The 17,685-nt window shown below is 36.2% G+C and overlaps 1 pseudogene; it reads left to right on the forward strand.

Moving 5' to 3' along the window:
• The window catches only part of LOC149548090 (exocyst complex component EXO84B-like), a 76,623-nt pseudogene that overhangs the window by 40,436 nt on the left and 18,502 nt on the right, over positions 1-17,685 (forward strand).

Raw genomic sequence — 17,685 nt, forward strand, 5'->3', positions numbered from 1 at the left:
AAATAGAAAGTTGCCAAAAAATTGCAGATGACAAAATAGGTTAAAAGTGCAAACGAAAAAATGTTAGAGATGACAATTTAGTGGAGGTGCCCACAACGCAGATGATAATATGCAGAGATGACAAAACAAACTTCAGAGAAGACAGAATAGATTTTTAAAAAAAAATTAAAAATAAACATGAACTTGCAGAAACATGAATATGCGCAGACGCTGATTTGTGTAGATGATAGAATGTAGATGACATTGCATTTGGCACAGATGGTAAAGTGAGGTTTTGGTGATAGATTATGAATTTTTTAACAGATTTTTGAGATAAAAATAGGGATGTGAGTCCCACCGGGCGTGCCAAAAATGTATTACATAAAAATATAATAAACAGAATAAACACTAAGCAACTAATGCATATTCCTACATGATTATGCAAACCTCAAAATAATGCAAGATAAATATGTAAATAAGCATAACATGAACATCAAAGTAGCACTATGCAAACCTCACAAATCACCAAGTGGTTGATGATTTTCTTGCTCATGGGATGTGGTAGCTCAGAATTCTTGCAGCATAGCAATGAGGTAGATGGTGCTTGATGGAAATGAGGAGAGGGATCTCCTTTTATAGGAAATGAGATGCAATAGATGGCTAAGATTAAATGCAAGATGAAGGGCTAGGATCTCTTAGGATCGATGAGGTGGAGGCCAAGTAGACTCCACATGGATTAGAGTTTTGACCATTCAAAAGGGGCAATATGATCACAGATGTGTGAGCAACCTTTGATGGTGACATGATCAACGAGGTGTGAGAAGCATGGCTTCTCAAACATGTGTGAGACAACTTGATTCTCATGCAAGAGGACAAGTGTTCAAGAGGTGTGAGAAGCATGGCTTCTCACACATGTGTGAGACACCTTGATTCTCATGCAAGAGGAAAAGTGTGCAAGAGGCATGGAAGACATGAGGGGTGAGGAAAGTGTGAACATCTCTCACACATGTGTGAGGATTCCTCACACATTTGTGAGGACACACTTAGGATTAAAAGGTAATTAGCAAGGTGATTAGGAAAAGGAAGCATGATTAAGGAAGTGGGTAGGTTTAGAAAGATGGGTTAGGTTAGAGTCATGAGGTTAGGTGAGGGTTAAAGGTAGGATCCATGTGCTCAAATAGGATTAAATGTAATATTTAATTCCAAGTGGGATTAGGAAAGGATTAATTAAGTAAATGAAGTACTTAATTAAAGTGAATGGGTTAGGATTTAAATAAACCTTAGTTTATTTAAATCAAGGAATGGCTAGGATTTAAATAAACCTTAGTTTATTTAGATCAAGATAAGGCCAATATAATTAAATAAATGCAAATTTATTTAATTAAATTTAGGGTAATTAAATAAATAATAAATATTTATTTAATTGGCTAGGAAATGGGATTTGGACAATTTTAGGTGTCTACAGCTACCCCATAGTTCATGTGTGAGAGTGTAAGAGAATTGTATGGGAGAATGCTAATGAAGTTTAGAGGGGTATAAGGATTTAGAGGGATGAGCAACATTGCAGAATTTAGTTAGTTAGAATAGAATATCAACACTTTGAGCAGATACATATTAGATCACGAAGGATCATAATAGATTGAGCAGAACAAGGATTTGGAATTAGTAATTAAAGATTATAAGTCATCAAGTCAATACATTTTAATACTCTCTAGCCATTATATTAGGAATGAAAATACTATGATGATAGGTTGGTCTAACAACCATGTTGTAAGCTTTTAAACAAGGTGCTAAATCCTTTAACATGGTAACATTCCAAGTCAGTGTTTGTAAATCCTTTACCTAGATTTCTTTTAACAGGGTGTAAAGTCTTTAATAGGACATGCCTTTCACAGGGCAAACCATTGGAAGTGATCAAACTTTGTAACCTTAAATAGTTACATATTTCTATAGTGATAATTTGTGGGTGTCATCCCCACCCTAGTTTTACCTTCTCATTTTGGAAGGTTTTTAGGTGACCAAAATCTTGTGTTATCTATTTTTATGCATGTCTTTATTTTTCATGTTAATTAGATATGTTAGATGCATGTGAATGATTTCAGTTAAAAAGTTTTAAAGGTTAAATATTGTTACTTCTAATTCACCCCCCTCTCATAAGTAAATCTTCCCATTTGTAAATTTCAACAATTAGTATTAGAGCCAAGTTCTCACAAGGAGCAGCCTTACAACTTGGAGAAAAGATCTAGAAATGGAAGTCTACAAACTTGGGAAGGTCATAAAAAACCAAGTGATTGATATACAACTTGCTTTACATACTTTGGAAGAAGCCAGGGAAGAACTAAGAAAATCTTTAAAGAGAAGAAGAGAGATTTCCATAGCTAAGAATGATACACAATACAAGGAGATTGACACCTAAAAATTGTTTGCAAATGGTGATTTCAAGGAGTTTGATGTGGCAATAGCAAACCTAATGGAGAAGAATAGAGCTCAAGTAGAAGAGATCAGAACTCTTAAGATTGAACAAGAATCACAAGCCATGATGCTTTGTGAAGTAACTGAACAGAAGAAAAGAGAAATTGAAGATAAGGCTATGCTAGAAGATGACAAGAGAAACCTTTCCAATAGATTGGAAGAAAAGTCAATTGAGCTTGCAAGAATTTCAAACATGCAGCTAGACACCCTAAGTCAGATGATGAATGCACATCATAAACTGAATGTCAAGGATATTGAGATCTCCACACTGAAGATGAAAAATGAACAACTATAAAATGACTTAAAAAGAAAGAAAGAAATTGAAGAGAGCTTCAACAAACCAAACAAGGCCATCAAGTACTTTGAATAGCTACTAAAATCACCAAGAGCCAGTAATGATACTTCAAGACTAAGATACACTATCACTAAAAAAGGAGAGTCATCCAAGACTACAGAAGAAAGAAGTGACAAAGGTAAGAACACTAAACCTACTTGTCATTTTTGTGCTAAAAAGAGAAATACCTCTAATGTGTGCAGTAGCAAGAATGCCCATCAGCATGAAAAACCTAAGAATGTGGGTCATTGTGACAAGTGCAACAAGTAAGGACATTAAGCACATGACTACACGACTAAAACTATCAAAACACCAAGATTTGAAGGTCACTGCTACAAGTGCAAGAAGTATGGACATAGAGCTTTTGAATGCATATCAAAGTCTATGTGGACACCTAATTAGCCAACAAGGGGAAATAATCATGAACATCACTATAATTGGGACCAAAACACCACGTATAGCTGTCATTACTATAAGAAATATGGACACATCCTTGAAAATTGCATAAGAACACATTTCAGTGGAAACTATAGTAGATGGCTTAGCCAAACTACATGCTTCAATTGTTTGAAGACTGATCATATCAGTAGGAATTGCCCAAAAAGGTCAAAGGCATGCAACTCAGAGTTCAACAAAGGAAAAGAGAAGGTAGATATTGAACACACTAGAGGAGAAATGAATAAGACATGGAAGAAGAAAGATGGAAGCAGCTCATCAAATGAAGGAATCACTTCACCTAAAAGGTCAAGTGGTCACACTTCATCCAACTGAGCAAAAGAAGGTATGTGGGACTGATATACAAAGATTTATCATGCATCAATTCCAAGACAAGTAAGTGATGAAAATAAGAGATCAACATGAATAGAGATGCAAAGTTAAAGATTTTATAAGTGTTTTCAAATTGTCTTTAGATGCCAAGTAAAATTCCAATACATGTCGAGTTGATTTCCAAAGTTAGTAGAAGCCAAATGATTAGTTGCAACTGAGTTGATAATAGAAGCTAAGTGAAGAGAAATTTCAGTTGAAGCTAAGTAAGGGAAGTTCTAGTATATGTTGAGTGGTAGAAAGACAATGGAAGCTGAGTAATGCAAAAATGCTTAAGAAGTTGAGTGGACAGCTGTAAACACACTAAGTATTGAATGCTATGAAATAAGGGTATATGATCGCATTTTGAACCATTTTTCTTCATCTTGAAAAAAGAGCTAAGATGAAGAAGAGTGCAAAACAATTTCAAATTAGAGAGTCCAACATTTGAGCCAATTTCAACAAAGATTTAGCTTAGTTTCATCGATTCTTGGTATTTACACTAGTGCTGAGCTATGCAGTTTTAAATTTCTTCATGTTTAAAACCCTAGATAGAAGAAAATGGCCTCCAACAACCTTAGGAGAAAGAGCTGTTTGAGATCCAATTAGTGTCAAACAAAGTAAAACAACTTGTTTTTTGGCCAATCCCTAAAGTAGAATACAAAAATGACAAGCTAGAGCCCTATTTTTTATTCCTCTTGAGGTAGTTATGGTCCAAGATATTAGGAGGTGTTATAACTATAAGATTGGTGCTATTAGGGACATAGAAATGAGAGAAGCATATGATAGGTTGTGTGAAAATGAAGTTTTGAAAGAAGAGTATCAAATAGTTGAGAGGAAGGGTTTGACTCGTGCCCTAGAATTCCCCACTATCTTGAAAATTGAATGGATCAAGATAGTGCTAAGTACGATTCATGATGGAAGTTTATGGTTAGAGGATGGCACAATAAAGATATCAAAGAGGATCATTCATAGGGTAATAGGGCATCCAACCCTAGATCAGCCAAAGACTCTCAGAAGTGACTCTAAGGAAACAATTGAGAAAAATACATGAGCCAAATGGAACAAGAGAGGAATGACTATAGATACTATCCAAGACACTCTTGTTGACTTTGCTGTTAGGGTTATTTCTCACAAGTTTTATCAATTCAGAAAACTTAACAATGTACCTTGCATTGTAGTGGATGTTGGTCATAAATTAATTAAGAAGGATCATACTTATGATCTTGCAGAATTGCAACTACAAAAAATTAATGAAAATCTAGTAGTAATAAGGAGAACTAAGGAAGCATAGTGCAAATTTGGTGCAATTTTGATTTGCACATTTTTCTGTGTACAGAATGAATTTCCATCTTTTGGTAAAGTTAGCTAAAAAACCAATAGGTGCATAGTAGCTCAAGTAAATGAATACATTGAACAAATGAGAGCTAATTTTGAAACTCTTATGACAAGTTATTTTGAAGATTTCAAGAAATCCATGAAACAAAGATTGAGGATACTTGTTTCACTAGTAGAACAAAATGTAAAGGATGTATTTTTTCTTGTATATATTGATTAAACCTATATTCAAGCAGCCATACCAAGGGTTAGATGACTTAGACCTCTTGGATATGAGATAAATATAGATGAGGCATCTATAGCTATAATAGCACTATTAGCAAAAGAAGTGGATAAGAGTGCACCACATTTTGGGACTTATGATGTGGTGAGATCAAAAGTAGACATGGAGTTAAAGATAGATTGTACATTGAAGAAAAAGGACAAACTTGTGAAGAAGCTAAAAGCTAAATTAGGAGAAGGGGCAGCTAGGGAAAAAGAAGGAGAAGTTGAAGAGGTTGATGATGAAGAAGAAGAAAAAGGACAAGAGCCACTAGAATTGACCTAGGGCACAGGTGAGGATGTAGAGGAAGAAGAAGGTGCCGATTAGGAAGCTCCCAGGGCTGAAACTAAGAAAAGAAAGGCATAGAAAAAACCTACTGCACAACCCAAAGGAAAGAAGAAAGCAGCTAAGCCAAGCCCAACCAAGCCTACCACAAGGGTAGACACTAGGGAAACAAAAAAAGTGGCAAAGGAATAGGAGAAGAAAAAAGCTACATAGCAAGGAGGGCCAACAGAAAAGAAAAGAAGAAAATATGTCGCATCCCCAGAGTCAGATGATGAAAGGATAGAATTTGACAATGATCAATTCAAAGTGGTAAGTCATACCACCAAATCTAACCTTGAAAATGTTTGTGATAACATTAGGGATAATGTAGATTTAATTGGATTGAAAACCATTGATTTTAATAACTTGAGTAGAGAAGAGCAGAACTTAGTGGAAGAATCTATCTACACTATGATGGCCAAGTTCAAGACTACTCCACCTAAACTAGATAATTCTATGCCTAAGGAGCTAAGCTTCATTGTTGAAAATAAATGGCATTATTGCCTAAACATGGAGAAGGAAATAAGGGAGTCAACATTGGCTCATGTAATTCTTGACCTTACAAAAGTTCAAATAAGCAAGGCTAGCAAGAAACACAAGAGAAAATTTGCACCCAAATACAGAGCCTTCAACATTCTACATAATAGAATTGAGGATGTTGTAAAGAAGTACACACAAATGTGGAAATTGATGTATGGGTGTATAATAGTCAAGCAAGGTCAAGAAGATCCATTTGAGGGAAGAAATAATGGTGAAGAGGAAAAGGAAAATGAAAAGGAAGAAGGAGAGAAAGAGAAGGAAGAAGTAACAGTGGAGAAGGAGACACAGCAACGTGATGAGGCAACAACTGAGGAGTAGCAACAAGAATAGAATGTCTAAGACACACAAATGCCACCACCTAGTCCTCTGCATATAGCATCTACATCTATAGAAACTATTATTGTAAAGGATGTTCCTAATACTTCAAGTTAGAACATCAATCCATTGACTGTAGAGGATCTCAAAAAGATCCTTCACCAAACAACTTTGCAATCACAGTTGTGTACAAATCCTATTTTGGTGAGTGTAGAAGAGTTACAAAAAGATATAGCTGAAATAACTAAGGAGAAGGTGAATACACAAGAACCACCTTCTCAACCTCCTACAGCTACAAGTGGACAACCACAAGAGCAACAAGCTCAAGATGCATCTGCTAAGGTTGACACTATAGCTACAGTAACTACAGAGGAGCAAACTAAGGAGAAAATAGGATAGAAAGATACCACTAATCCTATAGCATAGAGACAAGGTGCACCTCCTCAAATCTCTATAATTGATCAAGGTAGAAGTGAATAAGACAAGGAAGAGGATAAAACCCCTAAGGAGAGAGAGTAAGAGGCAATACAAACTCTAGTAAATTTTCCTACCTCAAGGACCCCTACTAAGAAGCCAAGCACTAATGCAGTACCACTACAAATATCAACACTGAGCTTGAGATCCACCAAGGTAGCAAGGGTACTTCACTATGGAGACCCTGCACTTGATGAAGAGATAGTCATACCAAGTTATGACTACAAGACAATGAACCTAGCATAGATCAATGAAGTGCAAGAAACATTAGAAAGGAAAAAGAAGCAGGAGATACTCAGAAATGAGTATAGAAAAAGGAAAGCATTAATAGAAATCAAAGACATCTTTCTTGATGCATTAAGCTTGCCAATACTTGATGAAACAAAGCCCATTATGGAGCAATTGTCCAACATAGTGGACCAGGTACAAAATGAAGACTTTGATACCAATGTTAAATTATTGGAATGGTCTAAGAAGAAGTTTCAAATGAAGGTTAATGAAAAGATATCTGGTGAGATAGCACTATCACAAGTGGAACTAGCTAAGAAGGTATAGAAGGTGAAAATAGTAGTTGAGAACATATTCTCATTGTACTCCAAATTGTGTGACTCTTCATATTTCATGCAAGAGACTAGCCAAAGAATATTGAGCTTGGAGAGGAACCTTAAGAGATCAAGCACACAACTACCTAAGGATTTAGCTCAAAGTGAGAAGCATTTTTCCACAACACTTCACACCCAAAAGGAGTTAGCTATATTAACAATAAGAGAGGCTAATATTAAGGCAAAATTAATATAGATTCAATCTGCAATAACCCCACATCTAGAAGTATTTCATAAAGATATGGCCTATGCAAAAAATGTTTTGAAGAAAGATCCAAATTGTTCTACGTTAGATGGCCTAGTACATCTTATAGTAGAGACATCCATCTAGCTCAAAGAACTAGAAATAGCATTGGACAACTAGGATGCTTCTCTGAAGATAATAATGGAGGTAAATAAAACATTTTTGGCTAAGTATTCCATTCATTCTTATGACCCTTTGACATATGTGTCAGAGAGGGGGAGATACAATAAAGATAGGAGATAATAAGAATTGGGGAGATAATAAGTGTAATTTGGGGGAGATAATAAATGAGACCCAAAGGAGAAATACCCAAAGGGGGAGATTATCAAAATTTTGAAATTTTGAGGAAGTAATAAGGAGATACAACCAAAAGGATACAAAAACTATAAGGAGATGTGTGAAAGTGGGAGTAGACATAAAGTAGAAATAGAGTAGTCAAGAAAAAGAGTTTTAGAAACATGAACATGAGACAAATTCAGCATAAGGAATTTTGGATACAGAAATGGCACATCAACTCAAGGGGAGTTACAAGTTTTTGAGGTATATAGTCTTCGACAAAATTTTGAACAAGTCTTTGAAGTTTTGTACATATTTCAAATAGGATGTGCATTATACTCATAGAGATCAGATTCATAATGTTTAGTTAAGTGTTTTTCCACTCATGTCAAAGGGGGAGATTATTGGTCTCAAACTAGTTTTGACAATTGAGTGTTAACACACTTAACCAATTTCCAAGATGATGCTGAGTATAATACAGATGCCAAGCTATAGTGTGTGTCAAGATAGAGATTCAATAGGTGTTGAGTGAACTTTAGGTGCTGAGTAAGATACAAGTGTCGAGTGATAAATGATGCTAAGTCACTATAGGTGTCGAGCAGAGTATTGATGCCGAGTGAGACAGAGTTACTACAGATGCTGAGTGAGACATAATTCCTATATGTGTTGAACATCAAGAATTAGTAAGTGCTGAGTAACATAGAATCAACATATGAGTTTTTGCCTTCACAAACTTAGATGTAAATCATTTTTGAACTAACTCAGGATGAATCTCGAAGGATCTAAAAGATAAGATCGAATCTTTTGGATTTCCTATGTAATCAACATGCAACCAATAAGAAAAATGGAGAAAGCATGCAACCAATAAGAAAAGTGAAAGGATTGAGTGAGAAAAGAAGAATGAATATCGATCATAGATTCACATCTAACCCTAAGGCTTTGAAACCTTTAAAAGGAGGTTGATACCCCATAATTCATGTGTGAGAGTGTAAGAGAATTGTATGGGAGAATGCTAGTGAAGTTTAGAGGGGTATGAGGACTTAGAGGGAAGAGAAACATTACATAATTTGGTTGGTTAGAATAGAGTATCAACACTTCAAGTAGATACATATTAGATTAGGAAGGATCATAAAAAATTGAGCAAAACAAGGATCTGGAATCAATAATTAAAGATTGTAAGTCATCAGATCAATACATTCTAATACTCTCTAGCCATTGTATAAAGAATGAAAATCCTATGATAATAGGTTGGTCTAACAGCCATGTTCTAAGCCTTTAAACAAGATGCTAAATCCTTTAATAGGGTAACATTCCAAGTGAGTGTTTGTAAATCCTTTAACCAAGTTGCTTTTAACAGGTTGTAAAGTCTTTAACAGGATAGGCCTTTCATAGGGTAGACCATTGGAAGTGATCAAACTTTGTAAACTTAAAAAGTTACATATTGTTGCAGTGATAATTTGTGGGTGTCATCCCCTCCCCAATTTTACCTTCTCATTTTGGAGGGTTTCTGGGGACCAAAATCTTGTGTTATCTATTTTTATGCATGTCTTTATTTTTCATGTTAAATAGATATGTTAGATGCATGTGAATGATCTCAGTTAAAATTTTTTAAAGGTTAAATATTGTTACTTCTAATTCACCCCCCTTCTCAGAAGTAAATCTTCCCATTTGTAAATTCCAATAGATTACAAGTGTTCCTATTTAAAATATGTGAGCTATTCTAAAGCATAAAAGAAAGCTAAACTATATGCAAATAAAATACAATGCAAGTGTGAGGATGCAAAATGCAAGAATGAGAATTCTCCAAGTCTTCAAAAGATCTAAAGTCACCAAGAAAACCTACAATATAATGTTAACATGAGAGTCTAAGATTGAGAGAATGATAGGAGAGCTCTCCTTTTACAGATAAATGGATGGTGGGCTTTAAGAGGCCAAAAAGGCATAATCAAGGGAGGAAAATGCATCTTGGGTGATCCAAGTGCATAAGAATCTCCACAAATGAGAAATTATGGTTGAATTTTGAGAGGGAAAGAATTGTGTGGAGGAGAATTAAAGTTATTTAGAAAATAAAAGATTCCTCTCACATAAAAAATGTACATTCATGTGTAGACAAAAATGCTTTTTTCCTCTTATTTCTAAAATAGGAATAATGCTTTATGTGTGCACTCTTAGGATAAGTGGGAAGTGGGGATTTTTATTTAATTAAAAGGAAGCCAGTTCTTTCAATTAAATAAAAGATTTAGGGTAAAGTGGTCAAACCATAGGTTATAATTGAATAAATAGATTTTTTATAATTTGATCAAAGATAAACAATGGATAAATTATGTAAAATTGTTACAAAGGAGGCTCATAGTCTAGATGACCATTTTTGGGTGATTACATTTTCCTCTCTTTGACTAATCTATGATTGATCTAGGAACACATTACATCAAATAATGAAGAATCCAAATGAGTAGTAGAGATATTTGACTTTGAAGAACAAAGTGTAGAGAGATAACAAATCTTGAATGCACAACCTATTAATGGTAGTACTAAATGTTAGGAGAGAGATAAAAAAAATCAATACTAGAGACAAGAACTCATATGTCAAACCAAGTAGCCAAATCAAGTAGATAGATCAAGAGCCAATGGAATGGTCAAGCATATGCTCTTGAGAAATAGATAGTCTTAGCAGAAAAGAAATTTGTAGCTATGATAGAATAATCCTTGCCCCCTCGGGATTGAAATTTAAATGAGCTAGATGAGATGAAAAAATGAGTTTAATCTAGATCAAACCGAGATAAAGAAAAGTCCACGAGGACAAATAAGAAATTAAGACTGAAGTATGACCAACAAGTAATGATATTATGACCTAGTTTGATGAAAGTTGACCAAGAAAGATAAAGCATCAAAATTAGGTCAAAGTAAGAAGAAATTAAATGAATAAGAAGAATGGAAGAGAGTAGAAATGAAGAAATTATGATGCCCCAATGTGATTCGAAGATTAAGCTTGAAAAGGTTAGCCAACTACATAGAAGAAGGAGACATTTTAAAATACAATTTTGACTAGCAAGATGAACCCAAATTTTCATTTTGATACCAAAAATGGATCTAGGATTTCAAAATTAGGTATCAGTGCAATCTTTCATGCAAATCTAAGAGGTTCAAAATTTAAGTCAAAATAGGTTAGATAGAAATGAGGATAAGATTAACTCCTTGTGATGACAAGAAAAGAAAAGGTGATGAGATGAGAAGATCAAAAGATGACGAAGACACGATCGAGAAGAATTGAGAAGATAAGAGTAGTTGACCAACACATCCACAAAAGATAAAGGAGGCTCTTTCAACACACAAAATCCAAAGCTAAGTTAAAATAAACCCTAAAATGAAAACTAGTATGCAAAGGTGCAATTGCAAGGGTTATATAAGTAGATCCTAGATTTTATCATCGAGCATTATTAGGCACATCAAAAGATCATAGAATCATCACTAGAATGACCATGAGGATATAAATATGATCTATATCAGATTGAGATGTGGGAACCCAACTTAGGAATCAAATCCAACCTAGGCATCAAAGATATATAGGTCAAGATGACTAGTATAGTTAGATTCCCCAAGTTTAATATAGAAAGATTACAACTGTATCAAGGCATGTGTGCTAGGATAACCCTTGAGTGTGGTCTTACAAAAATAGACAAGGATGATACGTTGTAGATCCTAAATGTCAAGTAGGACAAGCATGAATGCTCATGACACTTAAGATCAATAAAGTATATCCATAAGTAGAAAATAAGAGAGAAAACATGCCCCATGCCACATGCCTCCAATCCTCTAGTCTATAACATCCTCAAGAGACTATTAAGGAGGGAACACTCACCAAATAAATCAACATAGACAACACACAAAGAAAATAAAGTCATCAAGTCTCAACCAATTTTTAATTTTTAAGTGCATGTGTGGGAGTCACATCACTGCCTCTTTAGGGCTCGAGTCTGCCGACAAGAAATATCACAACATCCCAGACTGTAGCTAAAGTATATGATAAGTGGTGAAAAACACTCAATATCAAGGGGGAGTGTTGAAAAACACTATTTGAGAGTTTCCAAAGAAACAAAAAAATGACAAGGAGACCCATGATAAGCTAAGCAGTTTATGTCCCCTAGACCTAGATGAGAGTAAGTTCCAACCTAGGAATACAAAAAGAAAAATGAAGTGGATGGGTGTATGATCACAAATAAATGCTAATAGAAATAGGTGCAAGGGTCTCAAGTAGTGCATATTTCCAAGTTTTCACCACTTGGAAGGATTTACTATCTTTTAAGTTGATTGATGAGGAGGATTTGATCAACAAGATGTAATAAAAGCATCTAGAGGAAAGGTTGAGTTATGGTTATGTAATGAAGTACAAGGATCAATTAAGACAATGATGACATGATGAATTGATGATCTACTCAAGGTTACAAAATGGCTGACTACACTTAGTAACATTAGAAGAATAAGTTAAACAAAGTTAGTGCAAGCTGAGCAGAAAGTTAGTTGGAGCTAAGTTAAAGCAATTTCTAGTGGATGCCGAGAAACATAGTTGATGTCGAGTGATTTTATAGTTGATGTCAAGCAACATAGTATGTGCCGAGCATCAAAAGGTTGATAATGTCAAGCTGCTACATTATGATAAAGGTCAAATATCTTCCAAATCTAAGCTAACACATTTGTTTTCTTAAAACTTGTGAACTAGGAGGAAGATAAGATTGATGAGCTGGTGGCACAGAATTTGGTGTAAACCATTTTTAGGTGAATTTAAATGGATTCTAGGAGAAGTTCCTAGAGTAGACAAGATATGGGGTAAATACATTGTATCCTACCTAATACATCCAAAACCCTAGTTTGGATGATGGATATGAGCGAGAAAATATTTTAATTTCTTATGTATAGGAATGTTTGTTCATGAAGAAAAGGGTTAGAGAGATTGGTGTCATGGGAAACCAACTATTGCAAAGAAGTCTTCTGCTTCTGCTATGACACTTTGTGGCACTTTTGTGCAATCTTCCATATCACTGGAAGTAGAGAAGGAAGAACAAGCCATTAGGGACTGGATCTACAAAGAAGAGGAAGACAAGGAGGTTACAATGACTAGCCTTATTTCTCCCAAAAAATATGGAAAAGGCTATAAATTTTTGACAAAAATGGGCTACCAGGGCCACGGGTCCTTAACTAGTTGTAAGAATGCTCTAGTTGAACCTTTAAGTCACACTCAAGGTCATGATGCTCGAGACACGATTGGTCTAGGCTTTGGGCTAGACAATAATACACCAAACTGTAGTCAAAGATTACTTATGTCTAGTGAATCGAAGGATGATGACTCTCCCATAATTTCTACTACTGCACAAGACGAAGACTTTGTTCCTCTCACTTCCCTCCTTTGGGGAGAAGACATAGTTACTGCTAATAATGAAGAAGCTTCTACCTCCCAACAACAGGAACAAGAAGGGTCTACTTCTGAGGACATAAATAGAGGACAAATTAGGCAGAATATTGCTCATCTCATAAATAGGGGTCAAAGTACAGATTCTCATGAGTATGAGTGGGAAAGCCTCTCTGATGCATCTTGCGAGCTAGGGGTGGATGTCATTCATGTCTATGCAACCCGACCCGATGTAGTTGAACGGTCTAGTATGGGGTCAGATGAGTTTGACTCACAACATGTCTCAATGGATCATGCTAGTTCCTCTAGGACTATTCCTGAGCTGGACTCTTTTGTGACATTTTCTATAGGCTCAACTTCATAGGTCACCAAAGATGACTCCTTCCATATCAATCACATTGAAACTTCTCCCTCACTCTCACTAATTTACCCAGATCTCATAGATTGGTCTATCCAAAATCAAAAACCTAAAATACGGTCTTTCCAAAATGACTATGAGATCGCTTGTTATCTAAACGCAATTGAACTTGTCATTTCTTCCACCAGTGAACCCATGGTTATCATGACAAAATCAGATATCAAGTACCTCAGTCAAAAAATTAAAAGAAAAAATAAGCGATCAGACGGCGAAAACTACATTGTGGCGGTGTCTGACCCTCAAAAAAGTAAAAATAAAGACGTTTCTAATGGTGAAAACCTCTCTGAGGCACCTATGGATGAGGTACTTGGTAGTCTACCAAGCTATTTCTAGGATAGATCTTATGTTCTAGTCGAACCTACACAACCTATCAACTTGGGAACAGAAGAATGTCCTCAGATTATCCATGTAGCTCAATCTTTGTCAGACAAAGAAAAGACACAGTTTGCTCAATTCTTTCAAGACAAGAAGGTCAACTTCGCATGGACATAATCTGACATGCTAGGGCTTGATACAGATCTCATCATGCATCACTTATCAATCGCAGTAGATGTCAAGCCTGTCAAACAAAAGTTAAGAAAAATGCATCCACATGTGGCTCTACTGGTCAAGATAGAGTTAGAAAAATTATTGAATGCAAACTTCATTAGGGCCATTGATTATGCTGAGTGGATTTCCAACATTGTACCTATCTCCAAGCATGACAAATCCATATGAGTCTATACTAATTTTAGAGATCTCAATAAAGCATGCCCCAAGGATGACTTTCCACTACCAAACATTGATATGATAGTGGACATGACTGCGGGTTATGAGATGTACTCGCTCATGGATGGATTTTCTAGGTATAACCAAATAAAGATAGCTCCAGCAGACCAAGAAAAGATAGCCTTTACATGTGCATGGGGTACCTTTTGCTAGAATGTCATGCCTTTTGGGCTAAAAAATGCTGGCGCTACATATCAAAGAGCAATGACAACCATCTTTCATGATATGATGCATAAAAACATGGAAGACTATGTTGATGACACACTGGCAAAATCAAAGAAATGAGACACACATCTCAAAGACCTTAGTTTGATATTGGACCGTAGGAACAATTCCAACTTAGGTTGAATCCAAAAAAATGTGCCTTTGGTGTCACTTCTGGAAAATTGCTAGGTTATATCATTTCAGCAAAAGGCATTGAGGTTGACCCTGAAAAGGTCCAAGCTATCATGGATATGCCTCCACCAAAGACTATCAGTCAACTTAGAGGTCTGCAAGGATGGCTACAATCCATAAGAAGATTTATCTCTCAATTAGCTGATAAGGCTCAACCTTTCAATAAAAATCTGCATAAAGGATCTACCCATATTTGGAACAGTGACTATCAACAAAGCTTAGACCAAATCAAAGGCTACTTGGCAAAACTGCCAGTTTTGATGCCACCCATTCTGGGAAAACCTTTGATTCTGTACATTTCAGCTACGAATTCTTCTCTAGGAGCACTCTTAGCCCAAAGTGATGAGACAGGTAAATAAAGAGCCATATACTATATCAGTCAAACTTTGGTGGCTTATGAACTAAATTATACAAGTATAGAGAAGGCATGCCTTGCTGTAGTTTTTGCCTCCCAAAAAAATTGGCATTATATGTTGGCCCATACAGTTCACTTGATTGCCAAGATAGACCCTTTGAAATATTTATTAAGTAAAGCTGCACTTACTGGTCGCCTTGCTAAATGGATGATGATTCTTTCTAAATTTGACATTCAGTATGTTGAACGTAAGGCAATCAAAGGACAGGCCATAGCTGACCAGTTGGCTGACTTCCCACTTGAAGATGTAGCACCTCTACAAATTGAGTTTCCAGATGCCTCAATCATGAACATTACTAACAGAACATGGAAAATGTTTTTTGATGGATCCCATACACAGAATGGAGGAGGAGCAGGGGTGTTGTTTGTTTCCCCTCATGGTTATACAATCCCAAAGTCCTACAAATTATTGTTCCCATGTACAAACAATATTGTAGAGTATGAAGCATTAACAAATGGGATCAAAATGGCCCTTTAATGGTGAATAACTGAGCTACACATCTATGGGGATTCTCAACTAGTTTGTGAACCAAGTGAATAATGAATATCAAACAAAGGATGATAAATTGATCCCTTATAAAAAGTTGATAGATGCTCTAAGGAATTATTTTACCTTTGTAACATTCCAACAAATTCCTAGAGCAAAAAACAAGGCTGCTGATGCTATGGCCACCTTAGCATCTATCCTCCAATTACAAGAACATGAATCACGATTTGAGTTCCTGGTGGAAGAATTGCGTCATCCAGCCTATGATTCTTCAGATAACTAGGTGATCTACACTGTTGTGGGTCATGATTCCTCCTGCTATGCAGCTATTTTCTCCTACCTATGTGATCAGGTTATTCCTAAAACCCTCACGCGCAACCAAAAATGCCAACTCCTTTGTAATGCCTCACACTACACTTTGGTCTCTGGTGACTTGTATAGGAGGGGTCTAGATGGAATGTTGCTTAGGTGTTTAGAGCTAGAAGAGTCTGAGAAGGCACTTGCCAAAGTCCATGATGGCATTTTTGGGGCGCATTCTAATGGCCTTGCACTTGCCCAAAAACTGCTTAGGACGAGTTATTACTGGCCCACCATGCAAGCTAATGCTGTGCGCTATGCAAAGTCCTATCAGAAATGTCAGCTCCATGGTAACTTGATACATGCTCCTGGGCGAGAATTAATCCCTTCTGTGACATACTGGCCATTTCAGCAATGGGCCTTTGACTTGGTAGGAAAGATTCATCCAAGCTCATCCAACGGTCATAAATTCATCATCACAGCAACATAATATTTCACTAAATGGGTTGAAGCTGTACCATTATCTGCTGCTACAGGAAAACATGTTGCCCTATTTATACTGAATCACATCATTTGTTGATATGGTATCCCATCCTCTATTGTTACGGATAATGGAGGGCAGTTCAAGAATAAGGACTTAAAATAGCTATGCAAAAAGTTTTGAATTAAACAACACTAGTCCTCCATTTACTATCCCTAAGGGAATGGCTAAGCTGAGGCCTCTAATAAAACACTGCTGAAAATCCTACACCGCACAGTTCACAAGTCTAGGAAAGATTGGCACTTGCAAATAAATTTGGCACTTTGGGCCTATAGAACCTCTATTCGTACTCCTACAGGGGCTACACCCTTTTCTCTAGTCTATGGCTCTGAGGCTGTTCTCCCATTAGAAGTCGAGATACCTTCTTTGCGCATCTCCTTATATGGGTTAATAACCGATGAAGATCATAGAGCTATGCGAGTACAGGAATTAGAGACTCTGGATGAGCGGTGCAAGGCTGCTTTTGATCACATGAGAGCTTATCAGAAGTGCATGTCTACACAATATAACAAAAAGGTTCACCCCCGTGAGTTCCAAGTTGGTGAACTCATGCTTAGAGAGAATCCCAAAAATCAGCAAAATCGAGAACAGAAAGGGAAATTTGAACCTAACTGGTTAGGTCCTTACATTATCACAGCAGCATTTGGGTCTGGTGCTTACCAGTTGTCTACTTTAGAGGGTGAAGAACTTGCAGAACCTATCAACATCCTACACTTGAAGAAGTTCTATACTTAGAGGCTTACTGCTAAGCTACCTTGTATATATCTATGAGCCTGAAAAAATCCTAAAAATTGGAAAATGTCTTGAAAAAAGATCATCTTAGTGAAAACCTCACCTTGATGTATCACCCAAAAAAAAAAAAACCAAAAAAAAAAAAAAAATCTATCAAAGTGGTGAAAACCTAGAAACAGGCACTACTTGAAACCCTTGCACCTTTGTCTATCAATCTCAATCATCCACTTCACTACACATTTCCTAGCTTGGAATTGTTTCTT

The sequence above is a fragment of the Cupressus sempervirens genome, chromosome 7 (genome assembly GCF_028749045.1).
Source record: "Cupressus sempervirens isolate cs-2001-9-10 chromosome 7, ASM2874904v1, whole genome shotgun sequence".
In the NCBI taxonomy this organism is placed as follows: Eukaryota; Viridiplantae; Streptophyta; class Pinopsida; order Cupressales; family Cupressaceae; genus Cupressus; species Cupressus sempervirens.